Source organism: Astatotilapia calliptera, chromosome 1, assembly GCF_964374335.1.
Source record: "Astatotilapia calliptera chromosome 1, fAstCal68.1, whole genome shotgun sequence".
Classification (NCBI taxonomy): domain Eukaryota; kingdom Metazoa; phylum Chordata; class Actinopteri; order Cichliformes; family Cichlidae; genus Astatotilapia; species Astatotilapia calliptera.
In genome coordinates, this window is record NC_137422.1 from 20,143,493 (window position 1) to 20,161,938 (window position 18,446).

The following is an 18,446-nucleotide window of genomic DNA, read 5'->3' on the forward strand; positions in this document are numbered from 1 at the left end:
TGTGAATGAGCCTCAGGTTAACTGTTCATGGGTTTTAATGCAGGGCTCAGAATTTATTTCAGCAGATAATGTCTTCAAAGGTGTTGTAAAAGCCATTGGAAGGGGAGGAAAAAGTGGAAAGAACACACAATGCCCCGGTTTCAACTAAAGAGCAGCACATCTTAGCATATTCTGATAATAAAAGAAGTGTACTAATACGAATCTTGAAACTGATTAATTTGCCATAAAACGTGACAAGAATTTTATCATGGATTTCACTGTGGCATTAACACAGGAAACAAGAGCCGCTGGAGAGAGACGGGGAGAAAAAAATTCTTGAGGAATGAAAAAAATCCCCTTGGCTTGACAGTATTTCTGAAAAAACAAAATTCCAGCCCCTCTATCTGCAGCCCTGGGAGGGGTAACAGCTTCAACAGGGGGGTTCTGTTTCCTCGGGGGTAACCAGCAGTCAGATGAGTTACCTACCTTACACCAAAATCTGAGAGTCACTGCTGAAATATAAACAAAAATTAGAAACCAAAAAACTTTGTCTGAAAGCTCAATAAAGGTTTAGTTTATACAATGAATTAAAAGCAACAGAGCTCTCATATTAACCTCTTATCTCTTCTAAGTCTCACATAGTATTGAAGTAACTACTGACAAGATCTCATTTTACTGGTTACACATCAAATGGAAAAACACACTCAGTAAATGTAGTTGACACAAAGTAGCTGCCTCTGGTAACGTGGAGGTCTAAACAAACTAAGTTAGTGTGCAGAAAACATTCTTGTATTGGCAGCGATCCACTTCCAACCTACTTGCAGAACTTTTTGTGCCAGTTGAGCTAAATAAATGACCGTCCTGCGGCTTTGTGCCTACGACTAATTCAAAGCCACTCTGATATTCAGTACTCAGGATTCCCTCTTATGTAATGTTGCTTCATTATAGCGTGGTGAAGCCACAACAACAGATGGGAGATATGCTTGTTTTGTGCAGGAAGGCTGTCATTAAACAACCACAGAAATTAGTGTGCCTATGCAATATTTTGGCTTTTAAATCAAGTATAACTTCAAAACGAATTCTGAAACTTTAAAAAAATGATAAAAAATGCAGCTTCTCACATATGCTGTGCACATTTTAGTGCGCAGTTGCATGCCGTCTGTTGTCTTTGATTTGTTCAAAAACACTTGAATTATGATTCAAAACGATGCAGCGTTTCTGATCTTTATGTCTTTGAGTCGACAAACTGCCTTTTTGAAACTTGTTCCGTGTCATTACTACACGTAAATACAACCAGAGCAAGTGATCATCATGCGGGTTTACTCACAGTGAGTACATCTATGATCTGGCCAGGTGGGTCGTAGGGCTACACTGACCTACATTTTAAGAAAGAAGATGAAACACTGTTTCATAAAGATTGCCTGGCGACAAGCCCAGCTTGCAGAGAGCTAAACACAGCTAAATGGCCCCAGAGGGAGACAGATACTGGGGCAATTTCACAGGGTTTAATTGAAGCTGCCAACTGGGTTTGGTTACTGATGAGAAGGAATGAGTTGAGAGAGATGAACTTGGTGGAAAACAGGAAAAGCAGCCCTGACATCCCATCAGCTCCCATTCATGGTCGGGACTGCCACCGTGCACCCACATCACTGGCAGGGAAAATATTTTGACTTGGATGCAATGAGAAATTCTCCGCGCTGCTCTTTCCCTAACAGGCTGAAAGCTGACAGCAAAATAAATGGGGTTCAATGTAGCTGCACATGGGGATGTTGCTAATTAAAATATATGTTTGCAGTCTTGGCTGATTAAATTCGTTATTTTCTTGTCCATGCTCTGTCATTAACAGGACTAGAAATGAGTAGAAAGAAAAAAAGAGAAAGGCGAAAGTGATCTTTTTTTCCTTTATAAATTGGGAAAAATATAATTGGAATTTAATTGATAAATTAGGATTTTACCCTTTTGATTTCTATATAAGTATGTGTTATAATTACACAGGTAAATAATAAATACTAACATTAATTTGAGGAGGAGTAGGTCATTTTTATTGCTTAGACTTTGGCTATGGACATTATTAGGAGTCTGCCACACACTGACCTGCCATTCCTCTTGTGTTATCTCTGAATTGCTCCCAAGCTGGCACAATGCTCCACCTGATCCCTCAGTCAGAGGTTTTTCACAGTCCTCCTTGATGTTGACCCCTCTTCTCGGCCCTATAATCCTCATTCTTTGTCAACTTCTAATCAACAGCGGCTGTTCTTCAGCAGTGTTCACTCTCTTAACTTCTGTCAGGTCTTTTCAAATCGCAACGCCGGCCACGGCTGGAAGACTGCTGAGCCAGGTAACCTTTTGTTAATTAGCAGCAGTAATGGACATTTGACAGTGTCCTCATAATTGGATTTAAGCTGGACAATACACCACAGCATCAACTCTATTCACCAAGAGACAGCTCGAATATCAGACCACAGCAAAAACAGAGTGTACTTCTGCTCCCACAAAGCTGTCTCGCACATTGACAGAATCCTGAGGATAATGCTAATAATATTCATAGGATTCAGTGATGGCCATTGTATTCAGTGACAGTGCAGAAAAGAGCGAGCAATATTGGGCAGGGTAATATCGCCTTATCTTGTTGAGAGACAGACAGACTGAGCGGTAACGGCCAGGCCCGCTAATACAGTTTGGAGTCAGGCACATGAAATAACTTCTGGGTTCGGTCAATCACAATCACCTTCGGGGAAAACAGGAGAAAAATATTCATTCCATCAACCCCAGCCTGCCTTTCTCACCTTTTTCCCCACATCTATGCAGAGTTTGATGGAAATGTCTCGAAAACAACACGTCTAAGTGTTGACTAAAATTAACTGTAAATTGAGGGCAAGCTTTCCAAAGGGTCAGTGTTTGCCAGTGGGTGTGTGTATTGGGGGGGGGGGGGGGGTGCTTTAATGTTTTTCATTTCTTTGTTTTGCACTGATTCTATTTGCAAGCCCAGCCTGCATGCCTGCACATCCTGAAAAGCACCATGCGAGCACGCTGCTAAGCTTTGTGTGGGTTTTTGTTTGCTTCGAGTATCACTGGCCAGCCAATAGGACGAGGATTAATCACTGAGACAGCGCCTGCTCGGCCACGCAGAGGAGCGGCGGCACTCCCGAAAGAACAAAAGACAGTCAGATGACACACAGACAGGCTTGGTTTTCATAATCAGTGCAGCCCCGTGTTGCACTGACATTTTATTTATCTGTGTGTGCACATGTGTGTGTGTGACCTGCCACTTGACACAGTATCTCTAGTTTGGTGCATCTGACTGCCTGTCATACTGCGTGTACATGCGCGCGTGTTCGTTATGTGTGAAACTGTCACATCAATCCTCTCGAAGCAGTGGAGGTTTCAGCGGGGGGTCACACCTCTCAGCATCTTTTATGCTTTACTGTACCCAAGGGAAACACACAGAGTCAGGCTGGAAGATTGAAATCAGGCCACCTCCACTCCACTTAGACACAAACTATATTTTCTGTATTCCCCAGCAACTGCTTTTATTTTACAAACTTTAGCAATTTCTATTCACACGTGTTGCACAATCTACAAAGTACTTTGCTTTTTAGAAACTTACAGCACATCTGCGAGTCCCTTCATATCAGCTATAAAGCTATGCTAATAAGGTTAGGGTGTCTTTTCGAATGTGGAAGTTTGGAGAAAACAAGGAGACGATAATTACAGCAGCAAGCGCAGGAGGCAGGCCCGCTATGTAATAATGTATGATTCGAAGCTATTTTAAGACTGTGAATTGCTAAACCTAGATTTCTTTGGGGAAATCTCACTCACATTGCTCAGTAGAAACTATGCCAAGTAGGAGCACAGTCAGTGGCTCGTTTTTTGGTAATCAGGCTGGATCTGGCTCTGTGTTTTACCTAGAATAGGTGGGGAACATGTTTCTGCAATATTTGGAGTTGGTACGCTGTGTCTCGTCATTGTTGTCATGGCTTAAATAGTGGATATGAAGGCAGGACATGCAGGTAACTGAGAGTAGGCCTGATTACAGCCGTCTCCAGCACCACTTTCTCTCCCCCTCCTATCTTAGTGAAAATCCTCAGCATGTCTAAAGATAGAAAACTGGAAATTACACCAAGATCAAATGAGCTGTTAAGGATTTCATGTTTCTCTTATGATTAATTAATACCTAAACTTACTAATACCTCCTGAAAGGTCAGAGTAACAACACATTCACATAAAATATGACGTTGATTTAGAATCATTGCATGAATATGAGGGACATTTTTAGATGATTAATCCCTGATGAAGATTGTTTAAACATTTAATTTCTTTCTAGTTCATCCAAATGTTTTTAACCTCTGCGGCAGATGTAAAGCAACAAATAAGCCGGTGTTTGGGTTTGCGTCTTCCTTAATGATCAGTCTGAGGACCATTTTCAACCTGCAGATTCATCACTTTGTCAACATGTCAGCAAAACAAGCAATTAGAGACAAACATGATGTCTGCATGATGTCAACCAACCCAAAAACCAAACACTTATGATCATGTAAAATAGTCATTTATTTGAATAAGTAGGAATAGCAATGCCATTTGAAAATAGACAGAAAAAAAGCCTGATGCAGTTTTAATTTCTGACAACAATCCTGTCTATTGACTAATGGATTAACTATTCATTGCAGTTTTATTGCAGTATTATTATTGTTATTTAAATTATTATTGTTATTATTATTATTACTATTATTAGCTTTCTGTGATTAACGGTTAAGAATAATTCATATTCAGTCATTTTATTTATTTTCCCTTTAAGGCTGCCCTCCTTTTAAGTCACTTTTTTTCTGATTGGCTGCCTCTCACAAACAGGAGGGTTGAACAGCAGGTGAGTGGGGCTTCTGCTCTCACTGCCAGAGCTACGTACTTAACATGACCGTATTAAGGAAAATCTGCTTTCCCTGACATCATATGGAGCCAAAAGTAGAAAAAACTGTCAGGAACATTGTGCACATCATTTTTCAAAACCAGTTTTACAGAATATATATGTCAGCAAATATGGAAAAGCACCTCCAAGCACCTCTCTTAGCTGTGCAGGATTGAACAGACTGAACAAGAATGAATTTTGGACCATTTCTACAGAATTCCAAGATTTTTAAGATGTTTTGAGTAAATGCTTCTCTTCAGGTACTCTCTCACACTGATAAGTCCTCACAAAAGTGATGTTATATTTTCAATAATTTAATTAAATAAACAAAATAAACTGTCTGTCCGATTCTATTTCCAGGGTTTACATGGATGCCCAGCTAGCAACCCTGCAATGCACTAGCTGACTCAAATTACACATGCAACCATCCTTAAAACTAGTCTAATACTTCAGTTCCCTCTTTGGTTTAAAATCCATGGATTTCCCATAAATACTGCAGACACAGGGAGTCCCAAATGCTACAGCAAGAGCAGGCAGCATAAATGAATGTCTGCTGCTGTATGTGCACATGAATCTAGAGTAACGTCTCCCAGTTAAAAGAAAGCAATGTATAATACATTTCAATAACCTCACTGCTCTACAGTAATAACTGCATCAGAAAAAAAAGCAGTATTTTCTTGCATTAAAAAACACATAAAATCCGAATATGCATAAACCAAAGGTAAGTGGAATATAAATTGCTAGACAGAAAAATATAAGAAGGATTATTAATAAAAACACAGGCTTACAATGCACAGATATATCACCGAAAAGACTAGCAAAAATGAATAAAACACAGCATTGCATCCACCCTTTATTTTCTCAATGATATGCCTGTTTCCCATATTTTATTGCAGCTACTGTTATCACAGCCTGCTCTATTAATGCATGTCTCTATTGCTGCTCGTAAGATTATCTCCCCTCTAGCATGCTGCAAACTGATGTGGGATAAATTGGCCTTCCTCTAGGGTGAGAGTTAACATAGCAACTGTTATGTATGCAAAAAGTAAAGGGAAGTTTCTCCAAGCATAATTACATATGTTTAAAAATCAAGACTCTGGTAATAAATGTGGAATTATATTCTAATTGATAATGTTTATGTTCCATCAACCTTTACAAACTGAACTGTCATGCTTTTATCTTTATACAAAATGACAGATAAAAGGAGGTGGGGGAAAAATCAATGCAAGGATGGCAGCTTCCTGATACACTGCCTCAGTCACTTCATTGTGGTGTGCTGAGTACTAATTTCACTCTCCGGGGATGGAGCCAAGAATCATAAGAGACAGCAAGAGCAGAGGAAGGTCTGACGGGGCTCAGCAAGACAGGCTGACCACAACAGAGGCACATGCAGCACTGATCCAGAAATCTGGATTATTGCATCTCTCATTTGAATCCCCTTACATCACATTGCTGTCTCTGGTCGCTAAAACAGCACTGCAGATGTTTTAAAGGTTCCTACCGCTGCCCTCTGGATCAAAACAGTCAACTGGATGCTAACCAAAGGTTCAGGTTCAGCGTTTTGTATTTGACCATGCACTTTGATTGTATGTTAACCATTAGAAATACAGTGGTGAATAAAGTCGTGACATTATCGTCACACTATTTTGTTTGATTCTTGTTTATGCCTCTTCTGAATAGAGCCCATGTTTACCTTTTCAGTTAATATTCAGAAAATAAATTTTATAACACAGAATACTGACAGCGATTAAGACTGTCCACGCAATTAAGAAAACAAAATATTTATTTACATTTAAGACTTTCTTTTTAATTTTAACCAAATATCTTCAGCTGGGGTTAAAATTGCAAGGCTTGACTCAGCTGTAGGAATGCTCCTGCATATAAGGCTCTAACCAACCACCTACCAACACGGTGATAAATAAATATAGAGGGGTGTTTAATTTCCTCAAGAACAAATACGGTTTTGTTTATTAAATGGTAAAAAATGACAGTAAAATATGTAGATGTCATTTAGGTAAGGTAACATAAAATGCTTTAATTAAATGAGAAAGAAAATATGAACGAAGCCACATGATGCTGATGCCGTGACAGTCTACTGTGAAACCCTGTTTTGAAGGCTTGCAATCGCTTGAGAAGAAGGGGCGGAGCTGGCTGTGAAACTGCCTGCTCATTGGCTACTGACTTGCTACTGACAAACCATTAGCAAATGAGCATATGGTTTCATTTGGAAACACAGCATCACCAAGATTTTCAAAACAGAATTATTTTTTTCTTGATTATGATTCAAAACAAGTGACTGAGCCCATAAACTTAACAGGAAAATCTTTGCAGAGGCCAAGACAGAAAGCAGTTTTCCCATAGACTTCTATAGGACCAGAAGTCTTTTTGCAGTCATAGCTATCACCATCTGGTGGCCTTCAGATAGAATGTAGGTTTAAGGCACATTTTTCTGACCTGGAAACACAGGTTTTTTTCTTACCATCTATGAGTGCTATCTAAAGGGCTAAGAGAAAACTAGAATCTCACTCACCAAAACTGAAGTGCAGACTTCTGTGATGTAAAACAATCAATGAATAGTCAAACAATCCATTAAAACTGCTCCAGCAGCACACACACACACACACACACATACCACCCCTAACTCAGGAAATATATATACTGTCACCTCAGAGTTGTTATGAAGGGTGAGGCTGTCCATAGAGGACATTTAATATTTTCCACCTGGCTGTAAATGTGCTTGACAAAAAAGTATATGGAGATGCCGTTTTTGCCACTGCCACTGGCTTCATTTTACCCATTGCATCCACAATCACCAGCTTTAGTCACCTGTTAATAAAACATCCCTGCTGAATGTGCATGTTTTTGTCTTTTCAGGACCCTTTCATCCCACCTGATGAGTCTTTCAGTTTGTACCCTGAGTAAAACACACCCACCTCACCTGCTTCCAGCTGCTCACCTACATCGTCTCTACTGAAAGGTCTTTCTTTAGGGGAAACTTCAGGAAATGTGCCCTAATGAGATTTTAGCCAGAGCCAAAGGAAAATTACCAGTGCTGTTAGAAATGTATTTCATTTCTTGTTTTTTTTTTAAAGAAATAAAAGGAAAATGCATAAATGAATGCAGACTCTACAGTGAACTCACTGCAGGTAGTCAACCCAGATAGGCTGATTCTGAGCGAGCGTGCATAGATACACAGTAGATTCTTTGCAGTATTCAGATAATTTGCCAAGCACTATGAAGAGCAGAAGAAAGGAAAAAATACAAATGATTCTTTACACAGTTAACAGCATATGTGATGACAGATGTGACTTTACAGTGTGCCACCAAAATCCCGTCATGATTTAGAGGTTAGTTATCTGAGAATTTCACAGTATTGTACCACAGAACCAGTGTACATATTAATGATTCGTTGTCCTTCCCATCGTCTTCAAAGGATTTAATTAGTAAGGTACAACAGAAAGATAGCACTCTAAACGCACAACCCTGCAATGCATTGGCTGACTCTAATTGCACCCATCATCAAAGAGGTCTAAAGCTTCAGCTCTTTATATTATATATAGTGCAGATAAAGTTAGTCCCAAGTGGCAACCTCTGTGGCCAAAGAAAAAAATCTCCAGAGCCTCCCATTTATAAACTCCCTAACTCCTTCATTCAACACTAAGGGGGATGAATTATTTTATGAATATGATTTATTCCTTTGCATACTGGACGTAAGGGTGTGGCCTCTTTTATTGAAAGGTGCCCATCTTTTCTCTCTCTATGAAGACTCTTAATTTTAGACTGACTGTTGAAGAGAGAGTCAAAATCAACAGTAAACATCATATAAGAGGACAACTTGACGTGGACAGGGGACACTGGTTAATGATGGATGACATTCAAGTGACTACAATAACAAAGACTGTAATACACTGTTGAGTGTCAGGATGATACAGAGCTCTATTAATTTCCCTCCCTACAGGAGAACAGTGCTGTGCCAGGGAGGATGAATATTCTAGCAGATAATTAATAAATGATGAGGAAAGGCAGTGTTGAGAGGCTCACAACACTTTGAATTGCTCAAGTATTCTTACATCTTCCCCTCTTCACCCCTTCTTATGGTATGTCTTCAGTGATGTAGTCCCACAATGCTCCTCCTTCGCCTTCATCAGCACAAAATCTTTGCTCACTTTCTCCGTCGCCAGCTTGTATTTGTGAATATTTATCAAAGTATTCTTCTAAAACAACTTTAGACTCAATAGCTTGAGAGACGGTGCTAACAGGTTTAATCATCAACAGTAACGGCACTCAGTCAGTACAGCTGCTGAATTCAAAAACTCCACAGCGACAAGGTGGTAAATGAAGCAAAACTGCACTCTTCTTTATAGCTTTACCTTGCGATATAAAGAACCTTGAGGCGACATTTGTCTTGCCATATAAATAAAAATGAAAAAGCACAGTTGTGTAAGTCTGTGTGACAGTTTACTCTTTGTTTTTCAGTCAGCCGTAACCAAAAGACGTGTCAGCTATGGCTGTGTTATAGCTTGAAAATCAGTTAATGGCCTTAATTCATACAAATGCTGAGGCTGTTTAAAGTGTGCGAATCCTCTGTGTGAAACGAAACCCTTGTGTCTACATACAAACCAATTTGCTCCTCGTGGATCAGCTAACGGTTGGTTGCGAGAAGACACTGCAGGCTTCGGTTGCCTAGGCAAACCTCTAATGTATTTACCTCTCCCTCGTATGTAAATCAACGGTGTCTTTCACTCTCTCTTGGTGTCACTTCCTTCAATCGCCTCAAAGTCAAGAAAAGTTTTACTTGATTTGCACATTTGCAGCATTAAAATGAACAAAGGCTTTAAAACAATAGATCCAAGCTTCAAGATACATTTAACAATTAGTTAAAGACAACAAACCACCAGAATAACATTTCTTCACCCTCCTCTTTCTTTGTTATTCCTTCTTATTCCCTCCTCTACTCATTGTTTGTGTCTACACCACAACCTCAGTGGGCATCCAGGCAAGTTAAGGAGCTCCCGAGGGTTCATTGTTATGCTTTTCGGTTCAGTTCCCAGCTTAGAGTCCAAATGTAGCAGCACAAAGAAGGCTGCAATATTGGACATCCTATCATCTTTTTATTATTGCAGTGCACATTCTCCAAGTCTAAGCTGTCTCACCAATTTGGTAGGATGCTTCATGTGGCTCCATAAGAATTTCCTCCCACACTCCCCAGTATACCATTACAATATAATAACCTGCCAAGGCATAGTAAAGAAAACTTACTGATATCTTTAAGTAGGCAGAGCAGCTCTAGCATTTGGTTCAAAGGAGGACCTGGAACACAAAAGGAGAAAACTAAGCATCAAACTGACAAGCCACATGAAAGACACAATCCAGCGGGAACACTGAGCTTTGATTTCTTTCTCCTGTCAGGATGCACAGAGAATTAGGGGGGTGGTGATGATGTCAAGCAGGGGTTGTTGGGTCAGAGAGGTGATATACTGGAATGAGAATAAGGGCTCAAATTCACAGCAGAGGTTTTTGCAGTTGAATGAAAATAAGGCATCCAAAGATTTAGAGCCTCTTTCAATTTTTGCTATTTAGGGAAATCGGTTTAGGTCGAGATATAAACATTTTGAAAATATATAAATATATATATATATATATATATATATGTATACATGTGTGTGTGTGTGTGTGTGTGTGTGTGTGTGTGTGTGTGTGTGTGTGTGTGTGTGTGTGTGAGGGTGTGTGTGTGTGTGTGTGAAGGTTCCAAAAGGCTTGTATAAACATTTGTATATTTGTATATAAGCATCTCCACTGTGGTATAATCACAGCATCTGCTCTCGACACCGCACCTAAACTTCAGGAAATACAACAGGAGTGCAAATTTCAAACAAATATGTAACAAATTAAAACAAAATATGTACGGACAGTTTTTCAAGGTTTGACCTCGGGTGCTAACAATGAAGCTCAAGGTCAAATGCTTAGTATATTGTTGTGAAATTTGAAGACGATCCATACAAATTGTGGGTAATATAAAGCTTTTTTCAATTTTATTTATACAGGAGAAGATCAAGGAGCTTTATAGTTCAAGGTAAAGAAAATCAATAGATTTAATTACACAACGAGATAGGAAAACTGTAAAGTAAAACTTATGCTGGTCTCAAGGCTTTAATTTTATTTAGCAAAAAGCTCAGAAAGCAAATAGAGCTATCAAACCAACAACTTTTCTCTACAGGCAGAGGTATGGATGTGGCAAGACATACTGAATCAGCAACATTAGCTCAGCTGCAATTTCTCCCCAAATCAGCTGGGTTTTACCATCTGCTGCTAAGCTTCACATGTCACATCTCGTGCTCACGGCCTGAGTCCTTCTTGTGACAACTTCAGGGTTGCTGTCCTCACTTAGCAGTTGGATCAGATCAACCGTAAAACACACCACACACGCACACACACACACACACACACTGCTGGCATCAGTATAATGGCTCCTTCATGACAGTGGGGGATGTGCTGATAAAAGCAAGAGGGGTCAGAAAGAAGGTGGTCAAGCACTGGTGTATGTAATATGTGATGAAGTCAGCAACGGCGGCACTTCTATGCCAAATAAAATAGAACAGCTCAAGAAACCAATGCAATAGGTACTGTTGAACAAGATGTACTAAAAATGCTTCAAAACAGCAGGTTTCAAACACTCTTAAGTCCTCACACAACATATCTTGTTGATCTCGCAAAAGTTGCACAGACAGAACGAAGACAGGAATAAATTACGCTTTTGAACTGCAAGTGAACACTTAGTGAGTCACTCTTCTAAAGAAACAAAGTTTAGCAGACACATGGGAGAAGAGATGAGCAATACCTGTGCGAAAGGCAGAAGACAAAGGAGCTACTAAAATAATGTGAGGAAAAACAGACACTGTTTATTCTGTGATTTGTTCTGAAATACAAAGGATACATTCGAGACAATTTTCTCATTATCTGTGGCAGCACACGCTTGTAATTTGTACTGTGCTCGTAATGAAATTGCTTTGACTTTCTAACTCTCTAAAGGTTTTTCACAAAATAAACCATGACATGCTTCGCCTAACCTTGACCAGGGTGAAACCCAAACTCAGTCTTAGTCCTCACATGGTATCAATCTCCACTATTTTTTGTGCCCACAACGACACAAATACATGCATGTTAGCAGTGAAAGTGTCTCTTCCTTTTTAGCACAGCTTACAATGGCTCCTCTCCTACTTGCATGCAGCCCTGAGGCTTGTTTTGGTCCCAAAAGTCCAACTCATACTGCAGCACACTGCAGTGTTAAAGACAAAACCCTCAGCAGATCACACTTCGGGCCAATCAGGGGAAGAAAAACAAACCTCCAATAGCAGACAAAACTCAAGTCAGCAGCAATCTAGGAACCTTGGACTAGTGTAATTCCCAGCACCATATTAACTTAGGCCAATGTGATCCAGTGCGGCAAGAGCACATGTTTTTCAGTTTCTTACATAAGCAATACTTTTCATAAATATTTGCCTCTCTTGTTTCTGCTTTTCTTAATTGCCTTATCAAAGCCATACAGCTCTAAGTACAAATTGATTTACTGTAAAGTAATAATTGTTTGTGAGCATTCAACCCAGAAATTAGAAGGGCAACTCTATGCACATGCACTCGTGACTGAATACTAAATACATATTTTAAGGGCATTTATTTTTTATGGTATTACAAGACACCTCCCCACCAGCTGCAAGTCTTGGAAATTACTGTAGATGGAAATTAGCCTACATAGCCACTCTTCAAAGGTAATGGTGGGCTTGTTTAGTGCAATTAAAAACGGTCATGCTTTGCCCTTATTCCAAGTTACTATTTAAGCAGTGTTATTTGTCTGTACTCAGTCTCAGCACTGCACTATGTAGAACAGCACTTGTTCAAACTCTTCAATGTAAGTAGTGGCTCACACTGTCAAAGGTTGGTAAAATAACCATGCAAATTCAGAGATTTGATTTCCGCTAGCTGAGCGTGACATCGGCTGGTGGTAATACAGAGCAATCAGGCTTAAACCTGTATGAGAAAAAAAACTGGAGGGAACAAACATGCCAACAGAAAATGTCAAGTTCCCTTTGTTTTGACAGCCGCGAACCTCTTAGTTTATCCAGAGACTTTGCTCTTCTTTCAGTTATTCACATGACAGTTTTACTTTTGACAGGAATGACAGACTGTTTGATAGCACAAAGAAGAAATTTCAAAACTGCATTTTGCCCAGATCTCTGACACAGTTAATATTCGTAGTAAGGCAGCAGCTACTAAAATGTAAAATGATTTGCTGTTGATTGAAGTCACTGCAAAAATTATTAATTAGGGCTAAAAGCAGTAGATAGCCAGTGAACCTCAATATTACTCATATGTTGTATGGGTGAACACAAGCAAATGCACATAAAAGCAAGCTGACAGCTTTACAGCATCCTTGAAGCCACACCCACACATCCACTCAGAGCTCATCTCCAGCAGGAAATCTACCCCACTGATCTCCATCCTCCCTTCCTCCTCTATCATGAAAGGTAAAAAACATACATTATGCTCACTCTGAAGCCTCGCATGGGCCTCTCCTTGGTTTTAGCATCCCATCAGCATACAGGTTTGCTCACACCACGCTTCCTTGACCTCCTTTTCCACAACAACAACTAAGCAATCCTTTCTGTCTTGCAGACCTAAGGCACCTAAAGATTGAACAGAGGGTGAACTGAGTGGGATTTAAAGGCAGAGCACAGATAAACAAGCTGTCCTGACCTGCAGCAATGTTTAGCAGTTAGTGCTAAGCCAAAGCAAATGCTTTATTCCACCGATTCTGTTTTATGCTGCCGTATAGAGGGTTTACCATCACAACAGCATAATGACAAAGCAGCGCTGTGAACACTGAGACAACAACTTGTGTTGTTGTTTTTAAATTCATTATCCATTCAGCTGAAACCCAGTTCTCTCATTAGTATTCCTCAGCTAACTCACGTCGACCGAGGCTGAGAGGTCAGCACAGGCAGCTCCGATTTCAGCGTGTAAGACCAAACACACATACTGTTTTTCTTTTTTTTTTGGCGTAAGTACAGAAGCTCTTTCATGACCTTTAAGTACCTCCTGAACCACAATCAGAAGGCACGGGAAATTCTCTGATGCAGTGCATCTGCAATTAGCTTTATCTAGTGTAATACACATTCAGGGTTTCTAGTTTGTGTGTCTACAGATGCATAGTCTTTTATAGAAACCCTGAACCTTTGCTTTTTATTTTATAGTGTTCAAAATTTAACAAAAAACACCTCATTGTAGAAAGCAGCAAACAGGAAACAGAATGGTTTAGTGAAAGCTAGTCACATATTCTGTCAGTCTGTCTGAATATTCTATTATTCCCTAAATGATCAACAGATTTTAAATGTGCAGTGTAGCAATGCAGCATTACTTACCTTTTATTCAGTTTCCCAGTGATGTGAGCATCATTTGCTTGAAGGTTGGTTCAGTGTGAGTACTCTCTAAAAGGGCGTGCACCTTTCAAGTCTGCAGTGCTACATTCAATGTGAGGCACCAATATTTTATTTTCAACTGACTTTCTGTTCTTTTTTAGCTGCTTATCTCCGAAAAAAATGAAATCTAATTTTGAATGCTCACAGTTTTCCAATATACAGTTCCCAGTTTCTTTCCTGCCACTGAGCACACCAGCGTGCATAAAGCACAAGCGATAACCGCAGATTATATCCATGACTGCAGTCCTCATTTAAACCAGATGTTTGTGTTTTGCATTGTCCTTTGATGATTGTGGATTATATAAAGCATCCAAAATAAACCTTCAGTGTACCGTAAAATGACAACAAAAGAATAAGCACAACAACATAATCGAGGCTCAGGAGTATTACTGAAATACTGACTGTCTTTTCGGCATCCTGGCACAGCTACACACACCCAGACTTGTTGACTCCTGTCCTGTTTTTCATTCAAATGTTATTCTAAAATGTTGCAGCGTGTCGTGGGAAAACAAAAGCTAAGGCAGTCATTCCCTACCAACAACAACAACAAAATTATTGATGAGCGTTATAGATTATAGATGGCTCAGAATGGGCCTGTTTTGAGAAACAAGCCTGTGTATGATGCATAAGTAGAAGAAAAAAACGCGACATAGGATTCTCAGGGGGATGATGAAATAACATAAAATATATGAAAATCCAAAGAATCTGGATTTATAATAAATCTGTCTTTTAAAAAAAAAAAGGCTTAGATGTTAATCACTGTACGTGTGATGATGTTCATGCAAATTTTCATTCAAGGCGAGATAAGGTACAGAGACACGCATATATACCCTGCAGTCATTATAGCAAGACATTTGCTCTCCAGCGACATCTATTCAACTGATCCTTAATGCAAATATCTGCTAAGCCAATCAAACGGCTGCATTTAGACATGTAGACATGGCCAAGACAGCCTGCTGAAGTTCAATTTGTGCTTCGGAATGGTGAAGAAAGGTGATTTAAGCGACTTTGAGTGTGACACGGTTAATGGTGCCAGACGTGCTGGTCTGAATTTTCACAGATTGCTGTTCTACTGGGATTTTCCCATAGCCATCTGTAGGGGTTTACAGAGAATGGTCCAAAAAAGAGAAAATATTCCGGGTGAAAATGCCTTGTTAATGCCAGAGGTCATGAGAAAGGGGACAGTAACTCAACATCATTACAACCAAGGTATGCAAAGGAGCATCTCCAAACACATCCAACCTTGAGTTAGGTGCGCTCAAGAGCAGAAAACCACTATATCTAAATGCATCCTTCCTGCTATAACACGTAACCTATAACAAAACATCCAAAGAAACAGAATGGCACTGCAGAGATGCATCAAGGAGTGTGAGTCTGGTGTATATGCATTAGGGTCTGAGGTATATTGTCATGGACAAGGAAAGTATTTCAAATCTTTTTCAGAACATCATGACAAACTATACAGTTGAACATTCAAGACTTGGAGACATATTTTCAGTACAGTAAATCTACGATAACTCTGTGATGTTTGAGTCAAAATCTAAGTAAACCGATCATCAGGGTTAAGCACAACTGTCAACACTGAGTCAAGCTGGAGTTGCTGATCTCACTGAGAATAAACACGTCTTATGATCAGGTATGAAGGAAAAGAATCCTTTGTAAGTAAAGCTGCCAGCTCATCTGCGCCATTTTTATAAAAAGGTTTCAGAATTACATTGTTTTCGTCTCTCTCTCTCTTCCACTTTTTCATGCTTTTCTCCCAGAGCAAGCCTGACACTATAGATGAAACATCAATTTGGTTACGTTCCTTCAGCTTTATCACACAAACGATGAACAGTAATCTGTGCTGCCTATCAACAAACATGCGTGGCTATAGAAATAATGGCCCAGAGGCTAGCACTGTACTCCAATGCAATACAAAATCAGCCCGGCTCGCATTCATCATGCTTGAATAACAATACAAGGTTGCATTATGGAGAAAAATAAAAAACATTTACGTCTGCATCTTCTAGACAACATTGCTTTATGGAATAGCAGCTAAGAAAATCAATTTACTCAACGTGAACTTGCCTGCACATTGTAACAATGACAGCAGCAGGTGAGGCTCTCTGCACATCTAAATGCTAATGTCATGCTGCTCTTCAGACAATAGCGGTAGCTAATGAGCTGGCTTGGTGAATGCATCTAAAGTCTAACTGATGACATAAGTGACAGCATACTGAGGGACAGAGATCTTTTTATGACTCACAACACAGCGGGACCAAATTTAAAATGGGTGCGCCAAGGTCACACTCTAGTTCTAATCACGGCCAAATGCTTATTATATTGTAACTCCTGGTTTTCTAATTACATCTTTTAATACCAATATTTCCACTTTTGTATGAACAAACTTGACTGTTTTTAGGAATAATTTAAATGCTCGATAAGAAGTACATGCAATTATGCATATCTCAAGCCATGTAAGTCCATACTCACTTATACTTTGGGCATGTAAGTGCATTCGCACTCAGGAACTACAGCTTCATGCAGTTCATTACAGTTAATTCTGCAATTTTCATTTAGGAGTTGAAGGACAATGTCATCAGTGGCCATGGAAATGTCAATTCTTGCTAGCTAGCCAAGACTTTCATCACACACTGACATTATATAACATCACTGTTGTGGTGTTTGGGGGTCGTGGTATGGACATTATTAACTGTAACTGTTATTTTCAATGCACCAGACTTAGTATTAGAAGTGGGATTGACAGGCTATGCTATATGGTCTGAAAATGCTGCAATAGGGATTTTTGGAATATGCACATTTGCGCAAAAAATTGAAATTCACATGTCACATAAGACAATTGTTTGCACGGATACTAACAACAGTGTCTGAACTGAAACAAGGGAAAAATACTAAAAATCAGTCCGAGCTAGTCAAATACTGATGCTGGGCTCGTCTCATCCTATTTTAACATAACAGTTCGACACAGGGCATTATTATGACAATTACACTGATATCCTGTTATTACGGATTTAGGAGGGAGGTGAGATTGTGAATGGCACAATCACATGACCAACCAGCATGAAGACAGGAGTTCTGAGTCTTTTTCATTTGAACTTACTTTGGTTTTCTTCTGTTTGGTTAGGTTTAGGTTCAAAATTATGTTGTTAGGCTTCGGCAAGGAAAACACAGGCATTCACCGTTTTTTACACAAGTTAAAAGGCAAACTTCAACCATCTGCAAAATACTGCAAATGTCTTTGGCTGGCACAGTTATGCATCCTGCAACCCCGGGAGGGTTTATTGCTATTGAAAAATAACTAAAAGGGGTATCCAGTACACGCAAGTACAATGCAAAGGCTTTAAGTCCTGAATAAGAGTCAGAATGATGACTTGGGATTATGAATGAGATGCAGAGACCTGCTGAGAGCCAGTGATGAGCAGCTTACAATGAATAAATGGAGCTCTGCTGAGTCAAAAAAGAAATTCATTACAATTTATTTTAAGGCTGTCAAGACAATATTCCTTATTGGGTTTCAACTGTATTAAAAAACCTTTTTGTAAGTATTCATTCCATTATTCACTGTGTGACAGCATTCACTACCAGAACAAGCTGCTTCTTAATTTTGGTCTACCTATGCTCTCATGTTTTTAATGTCTCTGAAGGCACCTTCTTCAGTCTGGCCCAGATGATCTTATCACAGAAGAAGCCCCGATCTCTGAAATAACTCTACATGGGAAGACAGTGACATATTTCATTATCAAATTGTAGCTACAGGTTGTGAACATTAAGTTAATAAACCTGCCAGTCAAAACTGTAGTCTATTTTCAGACAGTAATTACAGATCTCAGCTGTAACTTTGAATCGTGTTAAATGCTTTTAATCACCCACAAACGTTCAAATTAGGGCTGTGCGATATGACCAAAATCTCATATCCCAATATAAGAATTCTATCGTCTCGATAACGATATAAATCACAGAAATGTAACATTTTCTGTAAATTCTGTGAATCCCGGGCAGCTCGACTTGCGGGAAGTGTTTCCAGCTGCGCGTCGTGTAGCTGGAGTCAAGTGTTTTAACCGATGCATGAAACTATACATTTTTAGACA

At 39.5% G+C, this 18,446-nt stretch overlaps 1 protein-coding gene across 3 annotated transcripts in view; it reads right to left on the reverse strand.

Annotated features, from left to right (window-relative positions):
• The window catches only part of apba2b (amyloid beta (A4) precursor protein-binding, family A, member 2b), an 80,038-nt gene that overhangs the window by 47,159 nt on the left and 14,433 nt on the right, over positions 1-18,446 (reverse strand). For 2 of the 3 annotated variants that reach the window (XM_080297010.1, XM_026166944.2), the window contains exon 2: positions 10,142-10,192. The exons of the other annotated variant lie outside the window; for it this stretch is intronic. The gene's annotated coding sequence lies outside the window, so the exon portion shown is untranslated. The remainder of the gene's footprint in view (positions 1-10,141; positions 10,193-18,446) is intronic. 3 annotated transcript variants of the gene reach the window in all.